The sequence below is a fragment of the Bos taurus genome, chromosome 19 (genome assembly GCF_002263795.3).
Source record: "Bos taurus isolate L1 Dominette 01449 registration number 42190680 breed Hereford chromosome 19, ARS-UCD2.0, whole genome shotgun sequence".
Taxonomy (NCBI): Eukaryota; Metazoa; Chordata; class Mammalia; order Artiodactyla; family Bovidae; genus Bos; species Bos taurus.
This window is the reverse complement of record NC_037346.1, coordinates 34,741,206-34,760,090: the sequence shown is the minus strand read 5'-3', so window position 1 is coordinate 34,760,090 and position 18,885 is coordinate 34,741,206. Positions and strand designations below refer to the sequence as shown.

Here is an 18,885-nt window from a genome sequence, read left to right as displayed (position 1 = left end):
GTTTGAGGACTGCTTTTGTAATAGTTTTTTATTACCAGAAAGAAAGGAGGAAGGGAGAGAGGGAGGAAGAAAGAAAGGACTCCTTGGTGGTCCAGTGGTTAAGAGTCTGCCTTTCAGCGCAGAGAAATGGGTTCGATCCCTGGTTGAGGAACGAAGATCCCACATGCCACAGGGCAACTAGGCCTGAGCACTGCAGCTACTGAGCCTGTGCACTCTAGAGCCCAGGCTCTGCAATGAGAGACGCCCACACACCACAACTAGAGAAGCCTGCATGCCTCAATGAAGACCCAGTGCAGCCAATATTAAATAAATAAATAAAACCATCCTTAAAAAAAGAAGGGAGGGAGAGAAGGTGGAAGAAGGAAGGAAGAAAGGAAAAATACATGTTCTATTAGCAGCTAAGCACAAAAACCCTGATGCTGGGAAAGACTGAAGGGAAATGGAGAACAGGGCAGCAGAGGACGAGATGGTCAGATCGCATCAGTGATTCAGTGGATGTGAATCTGAGCAAACTGGGAGATGGTGAAGGACAGGGAAGCCTGGTGTGCGGCAGTCATGGGATTGCAAAGAATTGGATAAGATTTAGCGACTGAACAATAACAACAAGCACTTTTATTTTCACCACTGTTAATAAACGAAAAATCTGCAGAGCCTGAAAGTAGGACAATTCTCACTGTTTAGGAAAGACCTGTGGGCTCCATCACCCTTAGGATGGTGCACATGCAGTGAGAGTTTCCAGCCAGAGGCGGCTCCGTGACCAGGAGCTCAGCTGCATTGGTGAGGTTTTATTTCTCGAGCTGACAATGGTGGATGCTGCGGTGATCACTGAACACTTCTTGGACCTTCTTGACGATCCTAAACATTTTTACAGTTTAGCACGGGAGTCACTGATGCTCCCCAGCTGTCCACTAAAGCGGGTCTGAGGTCCCAGGCCATACTCATCCGATGACAGGACCATGGTCCTTGCAGCCAACCTAAGCCCCTTTCACCACATGCTCCTTGTCTGCCCAGCCCTGAGGAGGGGGGCTCCCTCCCTCCTGAGCCAGTGCACAGCCCTCTTTGAACAGTTCTCACTGTGGGAAGGTCCTGCCTCATGAAGAGTCCTTCCTCCCACTGGAAATCAGTGTGCATATACGTACAGCCAGCCAGGGAAGCCCTTCAGGTCTTTGAAGACATCAAGCCCCTACCTTCCTCACCCCAATTTTTCTTTCTCCAGGCAAAGCAGCCTCAGTGCTCTCAGAGACAAGTGACAGAAGAGAAACTTAGGCTGTTTATGCAGACAGGTAAACTATATTGGCTTCAGGTGTATCACAAGCTTCAGGCATAGTTGGATCCAGGTGCCCAGCTGGTGTCTCTGTATGTGTTTCCACACTGCTCTCCTACATGTTGGCTTTATCCTCAGGCCCGCAGCCATCCAGCTTCACATCCCCTGGAGGTTCTAGCAAGGCTTGATGTTCCCTGCAAAACTGCCAGCAGGCTTGGGTCATGTGGCCATCCTTGAGCCAGCTACTGTGGCCAGGGAAACAGAGCACTCTGATTGGTTAAACCTGCATCACAGGAGCATCAGTGCATCCCAGAGGCAGTATCAGCCCCGGCTGAACCACGTGGGCATAAAGTGGGAAGGAATGCTCCTCCCAGGAAATCAAGGTGTTATTACCACCAAGAGACAAGGTGTGTGAGTTAAGACCAAGGTTCTGTCACAGAGATCCACAGTGGCTGAGCCAAGGTGGAACTTTATCTTCCCTGACGTTCCTTAGATGCGATCAGTCCTGGGGTGATGCAACTCATTCTGACAGCGGGCTCCAGCAGCTGAGTATTATACACATTGGATGTAAAAGCTGTGAAAACACGACCACATTTGCTGCTGCTGTCCTGGCCACTTATAAACTCAGTTCCACTCAAACATCCGCCCTGCTCAGCAGGTCTCCTCACCTCTGCCCTCAGGATCTTTTCTGTCCGAGTCACATATACAAGTTGATGACAAAGGAAGTCTTCACATCTTGCTGAAGCTGTAGAATGTTCTGAACTTGCTGGGAGATGATGCTGGAGAACTCAGGAATCCCGCAGACAGTCGCTGACAAGCTGAGGCTCTTTCTGGCTCCACCAGCAACATCTGAAGAATGAGAACACCCAGCATGAAGGACAACACAGTACTCCAGAGAGTGAGTTGAATGTCACAGAACTCAGAGCCACGGGGTGCACTGGGTGCTTTGGGTAGTTAGTGCTCGAAGGGCCAAGGAAAGACCCCTGGGCATTTCTGTGGGAAAACCATTCCTCCTCCAGTGAACTTTCCTGCATTCTGAGAATTAGTACATTAATCTAAGAATTAGCAAATTAACCTAAATTTTGTTTGCTGGAAGATAAAATGTAGGTATTTTCATAGCTTCAACTTCATTTTTTTCAAAATAAAATCCCAACGAAACAGTTTCCTTCTGTTACTAAGAAATGCTCATTCCCAGTGGCAGGGGAGTCAAAGTCGTTTTTACCTTGGGCTCATGAGGCCCCCAGCAGGAGTCCAGACTCTGGGTACCGTGAGGGTGGGGCCCACATTGGGTCATTCCCAGAGAGGAGTCTGGAATGGGCGTGGCTCCGTGCCTGTGCATTAAGTAGGGGAGTGACTGGGCGGGTGATGGGGCCCAGGGAGTCCTGGGCACTGGCAGAGCCTCCCGGCCCTGCAGAGACGAGCAGGGCTGTCACCTCCTCCTCACCTCTCTGCTGGAGGTGGGAGGCCCGAGGGTCTCTCCTGCCCTGCTCGCCATCAAAGCCCCCAGACAGAGGGGTGCCTCACTCCCTCCCGCCTTCCTCATGGGGGTGGTGGAGCCTCATGGGCCTGACTCACCTGGTGGGGAGGAGCTCCAGAGCGAAGTTGCCCAAGGCCACGCCCCTTGGAGAAATGAGGGGCTCAGGGAGGCTGTGTTGTGGGTGCAGGGCAGCGCTGGGCTAGTCCCGTCTGCCTTCCACCTTGCTCCTCTGTGACTGAGGGTTTCCTGCTCTCTCCAGGCCTCTGTTTTCTCCTCTACAAAACGGAGGTGAGCCTCGACCTCGCAGACCCCAGTGCGCAGGGCCTGGCACGTAGACGCCGGCTCCGTCCTCACCGAGGGCGGCCCGCGGCACGCCCCGCACAGGTGGAGACGATGCCAGTGTAGGCACGCCGCAGCCCTGGAGCGTGTCCTCCCCAGGGAGGTGGCTAGCTGTGCACTGAGCTCAGGTGGGGCCCTTGGACACACCTGCAGGCGCTCGGCTCTGCATGCCCCGTGCCAGGTGCTGCCCCTCCCTGTGCTCGGTCTCCTGAACCACGGATGACCCGACTGGCCGAGATGGAAGTGGAGGTAGGCCACTGACAGGACAGCCCCTCGGGGTCTGGGCCTCTGGAGGTGGATCCCCCTTCCCTGTCTCCCAGCCCTTGGGTACCTCTCTCCCCACCGAGACGAGTCACTGCTTCTGACCAAAGAGAAAACCTAGGGGAAATTGGAGGCCAAAGCAGAACTGCAGAACTGAGTCTTAAGACCCCTGGGGAGAGGGGACTGTTTCTCAAATCCAGTGCCTTGGGGGGCAGTTCGTGATTTAAATGTGGGTGTGGGTGGTGGTTAGACTCATTAAAGTTATTTCAATTCCAAATCTTTAGACACTGCTCTACCTTCCAATTAAAACAAGCTGGCAGCCTGGATCCCACCTTGGAGCTGCAAGTTCAATACCTTAGTACTAACACTGTCTTTACTGTGTGTCTGTGTTGGGTCCACACCTGTCGTACCTCCCACCTGCATCCCATGAAGGATGATGAGCAGCTTCTCAGCAGAAATCTCCCCAGGGGCTGGCTCTGCTGACTGACCCCTAATGGTGCCCACAGCAGTCTGAGCCCTCCCCTGCTCAGAAGCCTCCCCTCTCTAAATTAGGCTACCCAGCCTTCTGAAGAGACCTAAGGAACACTCTCCAGATCTCAGCTGGCCGGTCATGTCCTCCAGGAAGCCTTCCCTGAATTCCTCAATTAAGCCTTCGCTGAATTCCTCAGCTCATGACACTTCGTAACTGGGCTCCAGAGCGCATGTTTCACAGGTGGCTTTTACATGGCAACCCAGAACCTAACCTAGTGTCTGACCCACAGTGGGCACTCAATTAACATCCATGGGAGAGGTGAACAAACTCACCTGCTATTGACCTTGGATGAGGGATTTACCTCTCTGAGCAATTCTTTGACCTGTAAAATGAGTTGTCATGAGGAAGCATTGAGAGGATGCATGGAGTGTGAGGCTGACCACTGGCTCACAAAGATATCCGGGTCCCAATACCTGGAACTTATGTGGCAAAAAGGGTGTTGGGGTGGAGGGTCCTTATGCGTGTATGCTAAGCCACTTCACTCGTGTCTGACTCTTTGGGACCCCAGGGACTATAGGCTGCCAGGCTCCTCTGTCTGTGGGATTCTCCAGGCAAGAATACTGGAGTGGCTGGCCATGCCCTCCTCCAGGGGATCTTCCTGACCCAGGGATTGAACCTGCATTTTCTGTGTCTCCTGCATTGCAGGCAGATTCTTTACCCACTGAGCCACCAGGGAAGCCCTGGAGGGTCCTTGTAGATGTGATTAAATTAAGGATGTGTTAAATCCAGGATGGAAGAGTCTCCTGGACTTTCCAGACGGCCCACTGGAATCACAAGTTCGAGTAAGAAGAGACAAGAAGGTCAGGAGAGGAAGTAGGAGACGTGGCAACAGGAGCAATGACTTCCTGTGTGTTCTGGCTCCTGGAGGGCAGGCACCGAGGGGGCAGGACAAGCAGGTGGCCTCCAGAAGCCAGAACAGGCAAGGGAGAATAGCACTGAAACATGCATATTATCATATGTGAAATATATCGCCAGTCCAGGTTCGATGCATGAGACAGGGTACTCAGGGCTTGTGCACTGGGATGACCCTGAGTGACGAGATGGGGAGGGAGGTGGGGGGGGGTTCAGGGTGGGGAACACATGTACACCCATGGCTGATTCATGTCAATGTATGGCAAAAACCACTACAATATTGTCAAGTAATTAGCCTCCAATTAAAATACATTAATTAATTTAAACAAAAAAGAAGAGGCAAGGGATGTTCCACCTGGAACCTCCAGGGTGCATCCCTTCTGACACCTTGCTTTCAGCCCGCTGATGCTGATTCTGGACATCTGCCCTCCAGAGCTGTAAAGAATAAACCAGGGTTGTCTTAAGCCACTACATGTGTGGTCATTTGTCACAGCAGCCCAAGGAAACAGCCACAGAAGGCACCTGGAGCACGACGGTTGCTCTCAGAATGGCAGCAGTTAGTGCCCAGACTGCCCCATCCCCTCCTCCCCCGGGACACCCCTCTTCTCACCTTCCTCCAAGGTCCCTACTGCCAGGCCTTCCCTGGGTTCTCCCTGGGCAGGTGAGGGCAGGGAGGGCAGGGGCTAGGAGCCCCTGGACGTACAGAAGCCCCGTCCCCACACCTCCCCCCCCCACCCCCAGCTTGTGACAGAAAGCACTTCTAACAGAATTCACAGCCTCCAGGCTCCAGGCTTGATGCTCCACACACCTACCTCCTTTAGCCCTCAGAAACCCCAGGAAGTAGGTACTACTATTGCCTCCATTTTACAGATGAGGAAACTCACTCAGCAAATTTGTTTTTTTCCAAACCCTCCCAGCTGGGCGCAGAGCAACCAGACTTAGAAATTGGGTCTGTCTCCCCCAGAATCTGTGCTGAAAACTGCAGTGTCCATCGTCTGATCCTGATTCTGTCCGGCTCCTACCCTCGCCCTGGGCAGTGGGTGGCTGAGCTGGTGGGAAGGGCTCTGGTGCAGGTCTTGCCTGGAACTTAGCTTGAGACCCTGGACAGAAGACCTCACTGCTGTGTGCCTCAGCTTCCTGTAAACAAAAGGGATGGGTCTGCCCCCCAGGGGGCTGCCAGGATCAGATGACAGGACATGCAGACAGGGGAACAGTCCACAGCATAAGGGCACCCTCCCCACCATGTGCTCTTACCTACAGGTGAGGAGGCCGAGTCCCCTGGGAACCTGAGGCCTTGATGACCCTCCTTCACCCACAGGACTAACAGACCCCAGAGGCTGGATGGGGGCTGGAGACCTTCTGCCTGACCTGGGTGAGTGGAGACCTGGGGTGGGGACTGCCAGGGGGTCTGTAGGGTCACAATAGGTTCACTCACCCATTCATTCAACATCCCTCTGCCCTGGCTCTGCCAATGGCACCAGGATTGTATCCGAATTCCCCACTAGGCTCAGGTAGCCCTGAAGACCCTGGTCCTCCCCAAGGCTCTGACTTCTGCTGCCCACCGCCTGTCCGCCTCCCCCCCCAACCCCGTCCCACCTGTCTCAGGGCCTTTGCACTTGCTCCTGAGGCTCCACATGGCGGGCTCCTTCCGCTCACAGCCAGCTAAGCAACCCCTGCCTCTCACTTCACCGAGTAGCCCTCACTGCTCCCGGGAATGGTCTTTCTCACATGTGCTCTGTCTCTGCCCACCAGGCCGCCAGCCCCAGGACGGCAGGGACCACTTGTCTCTGCTCACTCTGAACCCACCGAGGTGCCAGTGAGTGAAGAGAGCTCTGCGCGGTGGCGTCCTAGCTTAGAGGTCGGAACGTTTCCCAGACGGGGAAGGCGAGGTCACAGGGAGAGACGTGGTGGGTGAAGGCGGGGGCCTGGCCCCGGGACTCGGCTGGAGCTCGGAGCACTCGAGCGCCAGTGCCAGTCCACGTCCTCCGTCCGAGGTTCCGGCCCCGGCCCCCGCGTCCTTGTGGCCCCCTGGGGTCCCCCCGTCCAAACCCCCGCCCCAGGCCCTCAGCGGGCGCGGGCCGCCAGGGGGCGCTGTCGGGGCGCACGGCCCACCTGGCGCCCGGGCGGCGAGCGAGCGCGGCCAGGCGGCCGGGAACTTTTCTCCTCGCGCTCTCGCCGCCTTCTCCCCCCGCGCAGCGCCCGCCGCCCGCTCTTCCTGCGCGGAGGGGACCGCATTTCCCCGCGGCCCTGCGACGCCAGCAGGCCCGGAGGTGCGCGGCCAGGGCCTGGTCCCTGCGCCCCGGGCGCCGCCCCCGCCCGAGGCTGCGCTCGGAAGGCGAGGCGCGGAGCGAGGCGCGGCCGGGCGAGAGCGCGCCGAGCAGGCCGCCCAGTCCGCCGCCCGAGCGCCGGCGCGAGGAGGGGGCGCCGCGGCCCACCCTCCTTCCTGCCTGGCCGCGGGCCGGCCGGGCCGCCGCGCCCCGACCCCTATGGCCTCCCGGACCTCCGGGCCGCGAAGTCGCAGCGCCAGACCCCGGGCCCCCGAGTGAGCGCGCGCCGAGGTGAGCACCGAGGGCCGGGGCGGGGGCGCGGGGGCCGCGGGGAAGTCGCTTTGTGTGCGGGGGGCGCGAGGTCACCGGATGGCAGTCGGAGGAGCTGCGGCGGGGTGGGGGCGCCCCGCGCCGTGGGACGAGGGCCGGGGCTGGTGCGAGGCGGGGGCGCGAGGACTGTGCGCGTGCTTGTCCCCGGGGGTACCCCGAGCGGGGGGTAGGGACCGGGGCATTCGCGACGCGCCGGGACCGGAGGCGAGCTTTGTGAGGGCGTCCGGGTGGGGGGCGGGGAGCCGACTTCTCTGGGGGCCTCTGGGCCTATCGGGGCCCTGGCGTGGGAGCCGGGGCAGCGAGGGCCGTGATGGGGAGGGGCGGCGTGTGAGGCCCTCGGCGGAGCCCCGATCCGTGCTCCGACGCGGGCAGGGGCGCCCGGGCCTGTGCGCAGGCCGCGCCACCGGGCAGGAAGCGGCCCGGGAGGCCGGGGAGCTCCGTCTCGGCCAGGCCTGGGGCGCAGGGGCCTTTCGGGGTGACGTCACGGTGGGGGCTCCGGCCACGCGAGTCCCTGGACGGACGGCGGCGCACCACCGGCCAGGTCGTTGGGCCGGCGCCTGGGAGACAGGAGACCCAGAGGAGGACGCGAGGGCCGGGCGCAAGGCGGCGTCGCCAAATGCGGCGGGGGCGAGGGGGTGGCAGGACGCGGGGGTGACTTTGGAGCTTTGGTTGCCGGGGGCCGCCCAGGAGGGGCGGAGGGGAAGCGAAACACCACGCAGGCCCGAGGCCGTGGCGGCCCTAGCTTCCTGGGGCGCCCGTTTTCCCAGCGAGCGATTTCCCCTCCTGGGCTCTGGGTCGTCCTCAAATCCACACCCGGAGCCGGAGCGCGGCCCGAGTCGTGCCTGATCCGGGGAGCCCCCGACAGGGGCGGCGCTGGGACTCTGGCCCTGAATGAAGACGCCATCCGGAGTAACAATGCGCTTCTGGGGGGCTGGGGGAGGGGAGGCAGCACGCCTGAATGGCGACCCGGGCCTGGGCTTCCCAGGGTTTCCGCAGGCTCTCATCCGGGACCCACGCGGGACCCGCACGGTTCCCTCCACCCGCTCAACCCCCTGCCATTTGTCTTCCAACGCAGTGGCGTGTGGAGGATTCAAGGGCATTACATCTGGTTGCAATCCAGTTTCATGCCGCTGCTGGGCTGTTAAGACCTCGAGCTGACGTCAAAGCAGGGGAATTACTTCTTTTTATTTTATCTTTTTTTAGTTGTCTGCTGCCCTGGGAAGGGAGGCGGGGTGAGTTAGGCGAGCTCTGATGTGGAGGCGCCAGCGCCCTGGGAGCCTCGGGCTGGGGGCTCTGCTTCTCTGCCCGCACCAGATCCTCCATGCAGACCGACTCTGCCAGGGGTCAGGCCCACCCTGGGTGGGAGCGGCCCTCGCTGCAGACTCAGTGGAGGCCCCTCCCGACTGACCACACGGCTGCGTTTCCAGAGGCTTCCCTGGGACGTGGCCTCGCATCTGGAAACTGGCAAGGAATCTTTTAGTTTCCCACCCCGCCCCCCCACAGGAGCATCCGGGAGCGAGTCTTTAGGAGCAGTGGCCTTTTGGGTGACCCAGAGGGAGTGGACACAGACATTGTGGTTTGGGGAAGACCCTCACACTCAGAAGCCTTGGTTCCAGGATTGTGTGTCTGCGGGTGATCCAGAGCGGGCTGAGTGTGACCTTTCCAACAGCCAGGCACCCCGGCAGCTTCCTAAACACAGGGAGGTCACCCATTCTGCCACTTTGGACCAGGAGGCCTGTGCAGCAGGGCCCGGGCTGATTCCTCAGGCTCTTGGGTCTGGACTGCGGGTTCCAGGACCTCACCTGTGACCTGCAGTAAGAAACACATTTCAGGTCCCAGCTTCATTCATGCCCACTGTGTGTAACTGAAACGAAAGTTGAGTGAAATAGCTCTTTCCTCTGTTTTGTGCCCTGGTCTGATATTTTCTGTTCTAGTCTATTTGATTTTTTTTTTAAATTGCATTCTGTGACCCCTGAATTGATGTCACGATCCGCTAATGGGTCATACCCAGAGTTTGAAAAAACAGGCCTAGAAAATGAGTCTGCTTTCTAGTCATTCAACAAACATGAATTGAGGCCCTGACAGTGTCTCTCTTTTTGAATTACTCAGGTGACACATGGATTTGTTCTCATTGTGAAAAATGCAAATAACCCAGAGGTATATAGGGTAGAAGTGCCCCCAGTAACCCCAGTTAGCACTTTGAATGTGGTTTGCTGTTCACTTGTGCGTACACGTCTGACACACACAAACACAGAGCTTCCTCTTACCCCTATCTGGACCACGCCTCGCCTCGTGCTCTTCTCAGCTCCCCTTTCCCTTCCTGGGGTCATGCGGGGGTCATGGCAGGGGGAGCTCCAGGGGAAGGTGTTGGGTGATTCCTGGCTTTACCACATATTGAATGGGTTATTTATCTCTGTACCTCAGTGTCCCCATCTGTACAAAGAAGCTAATAACAGTTCCAGCCTCACTGGATTGTGGTGAAGCTTTAATGAGTCCACGCAACCCATGAATCTGAGAACAGTGTCTCTCCCAATAAACGCCAGCTGGCCTTGACACCGTTATTGTCACTACTGCCTTTCCATGGCCATCTGTGTTTGTACCTCATGCTTTAATAGTCACATGTGGCTGTGCGTGGATGTCTCTCCCCGCCCCCCGCCCCCAACATGTGGTTCAGCAGGCAGGACCAGGTGGAGCCCTGCAGGTTGGCAGTGTTCCCGTGGGAGAGGCACCTGGGCTCGCGGGCCCACCAGGTATTTCCCAGGGCCCACTATTTTGAAGTCCTGTGCTTAATACTGGACAAGGCAATGGCACCCCACTCTAGTACTCTTGCCTGGAAAATCCCATGGATGGAGGAGCCTGGTGGGCTGCAGTCCATGGGGTTGCTAAGAGTCGTACACGACTGAGCGACTTCCCTTTCACTTTTCACTTTCATGCATTGGAGAAGGAAATGGCAACCCACTCCAGTGTTCTTGCCTGGAGAAGCCCAGGGACAGGGGAGCCTGGTGGGCTGCCATCTATGGGGTCGCACAGAGTCGGACACGACTGAAGCGACTTAGCAGCAGCAGCAGTGCTTAATACACCTGCCTGCAAGGTCACAGCCCAGGGGTGGGACCCACATGGTACCCAAAGGGACAAGTGGGAGCTCCTGCCAGGTCTTGAGGGGAAGCAGGGCCTCCCATGGAAGAGCTGGCAGGTGTGCTGGGGACAGTGAGGGAAGGAGCATCTTTGGCGGGACTTGTTCCTATGAGGAGGGGCAGATGGGGACCACATGAGTCAGTTTCAGGATGGGGGATGGGTAGCCTGAGCATGAAGTCCAGAGGTGAGAGTGTCTTCACTTGGCCAGAGGTGGAGGGCTTTGTGGAGGTGAAGCTGCATGGCTGAGGGGACTTGGAGCTCAGGTAGGTGGGGAGGGGGGTGATCCTGGCGGTGGGAGCACACCAGTGGTTCTTTGGTGGCTGCAGCAGATGGAGCCTGTGTCCTGTGGCCAAGAGGGAGGACTTGGTTCACAAAGGCCGTGACGGGAGAGGCTAGCTTTTGCCCAACCTCTTCATGGGCCTCCCTGCCTCCATCCTGCCCCCTCCCGTGTGGGCCCCACTACAGGGTGACCTTTCTCCATCACGGCAGTGTCGCCCTGGGGTTCCTGTTGCCTCCGAATAAAGGTCTGCTCAGGAGCCCTTCCCAGGTGGGGGCCTCTCCTGTCCTTCGCCAGCTCTGCCCCTTCCCCTTCTGCTGCAGCAGACCCCCGCCCCCCCGGAGACAGCCCTGGCATTGCTGCCTCTGTGCTGCGTTGGCCCCAGCTGTTCCTTCCACCTGGGCTTCCCTGCACCTTTCTCCCTGCCTCCTGGGACCAAAGCAGACGTCCTGTCTCCTGCTCTGACCTCCGCGGCAGAACTGAGTCATTCCCCTTTGTCTACAGCTGAAGCATAGCGTTCATCACGGAATTAGCGGTAATTCTGTCGGTGTCTGTCCTCCCCAGGAGGCTGAGGCATCGAGGCCCAGGGCTTGGCCGCCTCCTCTCTGCAGCTCCACGGGCAAAGCGGGGGAGCACAGAGCACTCAGAAGCCTTCCCAGCAGGAAGGGGTGGGCGAGAAGGTGAGCTGGGGGGGGCACAGTGTTGTTTTGGGGGTCCTATTGGGATCTTGGGGACTCTCAGGGTGCTGGTCAAAGGATTCTGTTTGTCAGACCATAGAGGAGACAAGTGAGGGGCCCCACTGCTCCCTGGGAGGGGGGATGGGGCGGGTGGGAAGAACTGGCTCATCCTGTTTCCCTGGGGACTGAGGCAGAGCGTGCCCTGTGCCTGGGTGGGTCACTGGGATCCAAGACTGGAATGTGACACCAGGGTGGGTGCCAGTGGCCGGAGGCGCAGACGGCTAGGCTGCCAGCGGAAAGCTTTTGCTCTGCTGGTTCTCGAATCCGTGTGAAGAGTGTGTGGGGTGGGGGGCGGGTAGCGGTGGGAGGAAAGAGCAACGTGGGAAAGGGCACTTGGTCAAGAGGGACAGGAGGATGGGCCAGGAGCACCAGGGCTCCCATGGGACCAGCCAACCATCACTCACCCAGCAGACACCCCCTCCCTGCCAAGTCCCCCCCTCTTGGCCCTGGGCTTGCAGGGCTCAGAGCTGAGAGGCTCCAGGCCGGTGGACAGCGGTCATACAGTTACTATGTGGTGACTGGGCTCAGGAAGGGGGTCCAGGGAGCCGGGAGGGGAGCGGAGCAGATGCAGTGGGGCAGGGCAAGGCAGGGGTGGGGGGAGGCGGAGGGGGTCAGTGGGGGGGCTTGGGCCGCTCTGGGCCAGAATGGGCCCCAGACAGGGGTCCCACGTGAGGTGTACAGACTCTGTCATACTTGGTCCCCTCCCTGGAGACCATGCCTCGGTCTGGTCTGGTTCAGTCGGGGCATCACGGCTGAGCAGTGGCACAGCCCTGGGTTTGGAGTCAGGACAGGGTTTGAGTTCCAGCTGCTGCTGCAGGAAAGTCACCCCCGCCCCCAGCACATTTCCCCTCCTGTCCGAACTCTGCATGCAGCGTGTTCTGTCGTCTGGAAAGCCCAGGGTCAAGTCCAGGTGTGGCTGTCCTGCCGGGGGCTCCATCTCCCCACCTTCACATGGGCGCAGTCCCCGGCCCCTGGAGCCTACTGTGTGGAGACTCAAGTTGTTATTCCTCCCGCTGAAGGACTTTATGGGAAGAGGTGGCTGTGACCGCTCCAGTCCTGTCGTGACGTGGGCCGAAACTGAGAGTTTGGTGCCTGTTTCTTCCCCAGCCAGGTAGAGGTGGATGGATCGCATGGGTCTTGGTCACCTGGTGGGGCAGGTGAGAATTAGTTTTCCAGCCAGAATTTCTGCTTGCAAAGGGGCTTGGCCCTGGTGCTGTGGGGTGGACTCGGGTGGCAGCATAACCACAGACTCATTCATTTCTTCGTGCATTTGTTCCTAAATCACATAGTACCTCGCTCAGACCAGAGTGCGGGGAACACAGCTGTCAACACAAGACACTTGTAATACGGCAGTGCGGATAAGCACCTGCCTTTTGGAGTTCAGCGTCTCGGGTTCGCATCATGGCCCTGCTGCTTACTGTTTCTTTGCTCATCGGTGACATGGGGCGGGGGGTTGGGGGTATGTCAGCACTCGCCTCATGGGTTTGTTGGGAGAATTAGTGAGTTGATGCAGGTAAAATTCTTCAGACAGAGCCTGTTTTAATGCATAGAAATACATAGAAGGTGCTAGAAGATGGTTCATTTTTATTCTTGCCCTGAAGAATCTCGGCACCTGCTCCCTGCTGAGGGAGGGCAGTGCAGCCAGGGCTTTTCTGTGAGGCCTGACACCCAGGAAGCAGGTGGTGGCCCTCCGAACTCCTGGCCGCAAGCCCCCACCCCGGCAAGCCACAGCCTCCGGGGTCGAATCTTCCAAGGAGCCCTGGGGACAGGTGTCTACTTCAGGAGCCCAGTGGGTGAGGCCTGTCCGCCTGGGAAGGTGTAACCCTGCCTGGCACCAGGTGGGCTTCAGACTTCAAAAAGTAACTTCAGTATCAAGAATTGAAGCTGAGAGACTTCCCTGGTGGCCCAGTGGTGAAGAGCCACCTTGCCATGCAGGGAACTCGGGTTGGATCCCTGGTTGGGGAACTGAACTCCCATATGCTTTGGAGTAACTAAGCCGCCTGCCACAATGAAAGATCCCACGTGACAAGGGAGACCCCACGAGCTGCAGACCCAACACAGGCAAGTAAATTAAAAAGAGAACTGAAGCTGAGTGAATTTTCCGATTGACACCTTCAATCGACGGAGGCCACCAGACCACCTCTGGGTGTTCTTAGGCAGGTTCCTCCAGCTCTCTGAGCCTCTCTTTCCTCATATATCAGGTATCAGAAATGACACCACCAATTTCATAGTTTCTTTTCTAAGAGGACTGAACGAGAAGATGCCTGCAAAGCACTTGGCTGCGGTTGGCACATAGCAAAATGCTTAATAAATGTTGCCTATTAGTGATAATACTTCTCAGAATATGTCAGTTAAAAACCACCTGAGGGCCTTGCCTGGTGGTCCAGTGGCTGGGGCTCTGAGCTTCCAATGTAGGGGGCCTGGGTTCGATCCCTGGTCAGGGAGCTAGATCCCACATGCCACAAATGAAGATCCTGTACGCTGTCCTGAAGAGAGGAGATCCCACGTGCCACAGCCAAGACCCAACGCAGCCAAATAAATAAATAAATATTAACAAAACAAAACACTTGAAAGATTTCTTCTTGGGGGCCACAGCTCCTTAGAGATGTGAAGTTGTAAGTCTGTTACTAGCATGGGACAAAGAATTGTTACAATAAGGCAGAGACTCCGAGGCCCTGACACATTTAGCTGCTGAAGCACAATCACACAGGAGCCCAGGGCAGGGTGCCGAAGTGGGAACAGAGTTGGCTTTTACTCAGGTGCTCTTTGATGCTTTGAGAGTTATTCCTGCAGAAAATGGTAACCGTGGATCAGCACTGATACACAGCTGAGGTCAAGTGGGCCTGTCTTCTGGAAGCTTCTGTATGATGGGAAATGAAATTTGCATGTGATGATGCTAAGAGGTTAGAGAAGGACATGGCAACCCACTCCAGTATTCCTGCCTGGAGAATCCCGTAGACAGAGGAGCTGGTGGACTACAGTCCATGGAATCGCAGAGAGTCGGTCATGACTGAAGTGACTTTGCACGCATGCATGCATGCATGATAAGAGGTAAAATAAAAATCACCTGTTGGTGGGGTAGGGAGAGTTGTGTATTTGCTCATTTGGGGGCGGGCAGAGGTTGGGATGCAGGCCTCAGAGCAGTGGTTCTCAACTGGGAGTGATTTCGTCCCTCGGGTGGCCTGGGGCCCTGTCTGTAGATGTTTTTGGTTGTCTCCACTGGGGGAGGGGGTGCTGACATCTAGTAGGTTGAGGCCCGGGACATTGCTCAACATCCTGGGATGCACAGGACACACCCCCACAAGTTACCTGGCCCCAAACGTCAGCAGTGCTGAGGGGTTTGGGCAGCCTTGTCCTGGAGCCACATGACGACATGGCTGTGCCCCTGCCCTTGTGAAGCCCTCAGTCTGGTAGGTGAGCAGACCTCAAAGACGTGACTGTGTGGATGTAGGTTCATTCACCTGTGACCCTGCTGCAGCTAAGAAGGCGCCCCTTGCAGCGGAGGCCTTGGAGGAGGGCATCCAGGCAGAGGTGGGGGTGGAAGGGTGCAGTCCCAGAAAAGGCTCAGAAGCAGAAAGGCAGAGGTGTGTGGTAGAAGGGGCAGATGCCTGGTGTGTGTCTGGGGCAACAGCAGACAATGACCCAGCCTCAAGACCAGGGACCTCTCTGCTTTGCTTGGTTTGAGGCAACTGCATCTCCCAGCATGCTGTGCTCCAGGGCACTGGGGTGGGGGGGTGCCCTGCGGAGGCCTGGTGGGTTGGTGGGAGGGAAATGCTGCCCTCTGGAGAGGTCCCAGCTCTGCCCCTTCCCTCATTTGCATCTGTCTGATAGATGGGAAAGAGAACTAGGAAAAAAAAGAAGAGGAAGAACAATATTTTCATTTCAAACACAGGGATGAGGGAAATGGGAAGGAATCTGGTTTAGGACACCTTTGAGAGGAGCACAGAAAATCCCCACTGTGGCCCGAAATAGCACAAAAAACAGACATTTGGCCAGATCACACTTAATTGAGTGGCTCTCTTTTCTCGAGTCCAGCAGGATGTGGACGGTGCTGGCTTTGTTCCCTTGGGATGACAGTGACCCCCCCCCCCCCACCCCCACCCCCACCCCGGGCCCCCTGTGCTGGCTGCTTAAACAGAGGCCCTGCTCTCCCAGGCAGGACAGGAGCCCGGGGAACTCAGCCTGAGCATTGCAGAGGGCCAGAGATGGTGACGGGGGGGATGCCCAGCAGCGGGGACAGGTGGGTGAAAGCGGAGGTAGGAGAGACCTGGTTCCTCTAATAAGTGGATGCCTGGCTCTTTGGCTGCTGAGAGGAATCATGGAGAAAAGCCATCATTTAATGAGTACCTGCTATTGTGCTCAGCACTGGGTGGTCCTCTCTAAGCCTTATTAACCAACTCCTATGGATCAAGGAACTGAAGCTCAGAGAGGTTAAGTGACCTGCGTGAGGTCACCCAGCGACCAAGTGCAGACCTGAGATTGGAAACCACAATCTGTTGGGCTCCAAAGCCAGGCCCTGCCTGTTCCTCATTCATCTCCTGGTGGTCACTCATCCATTCAGCAGATAATCTCTATGAAATAATACTGTGACCTGGTGGGGTTTTTTTTTTTTAGGCCTCGGAGTCAGAAGTGGGCTTGAATTCTGACTAGAGCAGTTTCAGTCTCTGTAGCTTTCTCAATCAGAGCCTGCTTTCATCTGTCAAGTGGGCACAACCACACCTTTGTCCTGGAGTTGCTTTTAAGGGTTAAACTGCATGGAAGGGGACAGGAAGGGGAAGAGAGAGGCCCAGGGAGGTTAGGACCTGCCCTAGGCCACCCGTGTGACGGTGCAGTGAAAGAACCCTGGGTAGAAGGAACCAGGCGGGATTGTGGTATCTCTGTGCGGTATCAGTGTTGGGTTTCATTATTTGATTGGGGAGAGAGGGCAGCCCCTACTCTGCAGGTAGAGAAGGTGGTGTGGAATGCGGGTGTTTATTTTTCTGTGTCTGTGAAAGCCCTGTTTCAGCTCAGGCTGATAGGGTGTCCCAAGACACTGCAGAGAGTGCCTGCCATGGAGACAGATCTGCCCAGGTGCTTGCCTAGCGTGGGCACTGAGAGGGTACCTCCCAAGCCAGGCTCCCAGTGCAGCCTGTAACCCTTCATCCTAGAGCCTGGTGAGCCTGGGTACCCTCAGAAAGAGCAAGGGTGGGTGATGGCCTTGAACCTGGGGTGTCCCTCCGCCTCCTCGAATTTGCCGTCCTGGCCCCATTCATCTCCTTATCTTCTGGCAGCCCCCTTGAGTTGCTGGGAGGGAAGTCAGGGGCAGCCTTCCTGATTGACAAAACAAGCCTTGCTCACAAAAGAAGGGAGATTGGCAGGACTGCTCTGGCTCCCCTCCCCCGTCCCAGTTTCTGGCTGCAGGCATCTCCTGCTTTGCCCAGGAGGCACCCCAAAATTCTGAGAGGTAGTGAGGGGGCTACAAAGCCATCAGACTGCTCTGGCTGGGTACCCCCAGAACCAAGAAGGTGGATTCTAGGGAGGATGACTGGCCCCTCCTTCCTTTCAGGAGTCTGGGAAGGCTTTCTGGAGAGGAAGCCAGGCCGGCAGGTAGCAGAGAAAGACATCGGATCCAGGGGGAGCAGCCGAGAAAGCAAACAAACAGGGCTTTGTGTGGTTGCAGATTGGCGGCTCAGAAGGGAAGCCGGCTGGTGGGAGGGGAAGGAGGGGGCGGGGGAGGGGACTGCAGGCCAGGCCAGTGCTCTGGGCAGAGATAGGCGGCTGGACCAGCCCAGGCTGGGCGGCCAGGGAGCAGGGAGTGCCACTGTGTGTGGACAGGCTTCTGGAGTCAGCCTGGCTGTGTCCCAGCCCTGCCACTTCACTCCTTAACAGATCTGGGCTTGTTTGCCCACCTACTGGGGCAGAGTCACTCACACAGGACTGGGGAGATAGTCATCCGGCCCGACTGGCCTGGCCCGTCGTGTGAACCCCCACCCTACAGGGATACAGGCCAAGAAAGGATCAGGGTCTGCCTGGCGGGCTGCCAGCTTGGCTGGGTCTCCTGAGAGGGCACTGAGGGGGCCTAGAGGGCAGCGGAGCAAAGGGTTCGTACTGTTCAGTAACAGATGCCTGGCATGTGGGTGGACAGAAGCTGGCATCTCGGGTCCTAGGCCCTGGAGCCCAGCATCCCCTGCGCTGATGGAGGGGCCATCTCGGGGGCAAATCCTGGACCCTAACAGGGCAGCCCGGGCTGGCCCGCCTGTCCAGGCGCGCGCAGCCCCACCTCGGGGAGGGCTTGGTAGGAGCCGGCAGGCCAGACACAGAGGCAGCTGCATTACCGCCTCGGGGGCCATTTCCTCTCCTCCCCGACCTCGGGAGGGCAAACGCCCGCGCTTCCTGGCTTCCCTTCGCTCCCAGCGGCGCCCTCAAAGCGGCCAGGCTGGGGCCTCGGCGCATCAGGCCGGACGAGCCCAGCCAGGGCCGCGACCGCGACTCCGGAGGCCAGGGCGCGGGGAGGGGCGGGGTGGCCGCTGCGTCGCCATGGCAGCGCCCATCCCGGCGTGCCCCGCGCAGTCGCGGGGTGGGGATTCGAGGCCCCGCCCCTGGCCTCGGCAGACCGCGACTTCCGGGAACCGGGGCTGTGGGCGTGGCTCAGGCCCCGCCCCTCACGGCCCCTGGTTTCCGGGAACCGGGGCGCGGGGCGGGGCTTCCGGACGGGCTGGCGTCCCCGGGTTCTCGTCCCGGTCCGGGTCGGTTGCCTTGCGTCCCGTACTCCCCTACGGGCCTGGCCCTGGCTCTGCCCTTCCTTCGCCAGCTGCCTGCCTTGCTTGATGCCCTTTCGGGCCTCGTGCCTTCGGTGTCCCGCCGGTCACTCCCGGGCCTTAACCCCCGTCTTCCCCCGGGCACTCGGCTGACCTCTGCTCGCCCGCACATGGCCTGGGCAGGCCGCTGAAGGGTGCAGTCTTGGGCCTTGGAAAAAGTGTCCTGGGCGGGGGCAGCTGTCCTTGGCCTTTCGAGAACTCGCACTGGGAGGGTGAGAATGGACTTCAGTGGCCGCGGGAGGGACTTGATGTGGAAAAGAACTTATCAGGCCTGAGCATTTTGGTTTTTTAAAAATAAAATCAGGTTATAAAGGGCTTCCCTGATGGCTTAGACTGTAAAGAATTTGCCTGCAATGTGGGAGACCCGGATTCAATCCCTGGGTTGGGAAGATCCCCTGGAGAAGGAAATGGCAACCCATTCCAATATTTTTGCCTGGATAATTCCATGGACAGAGAAGCCTGGGGCGCTACAGTGCATGGGGGTCACCAAGAGTCGGAGAGGAATGAGCAACTAACACTTTCACCAGGTTATAACCACGTTGATTTTAGAAAAACCTAAAAGTGCCAGATGACAAGCAAAAACCTCTTATAATTCCACCCCCAGAACATAATCATTG

The 18,885-nt window shown here is 58.0% G+C and overlaps 1 protein-coding gene across 9 annotated transcripts in view; it reads left to right on the top strand.

The window, feature by feature from the left end:
- Positions 1 to 6,876: 6,876 nt before the first annotated feature.
- Positions 6,877 to 18,885, top strand: part of RAI1 (retinoic acid induced 1) — a 103,539-nt gene continuing 91,530 nt past the window's right edge. For all 9 annotated transcript variants that reach the window (XM_059878340.1, XM_024980811.2, XM_024980812.2 and 6 more), the window contains exon 1: positions 6,877 to 7,283. The gene's annotated coding sequence lies outside the window, so the exon portion shown is untranslated. The remainder of the gene's footprint in view (positions 7,284 to 18,885) is intronic.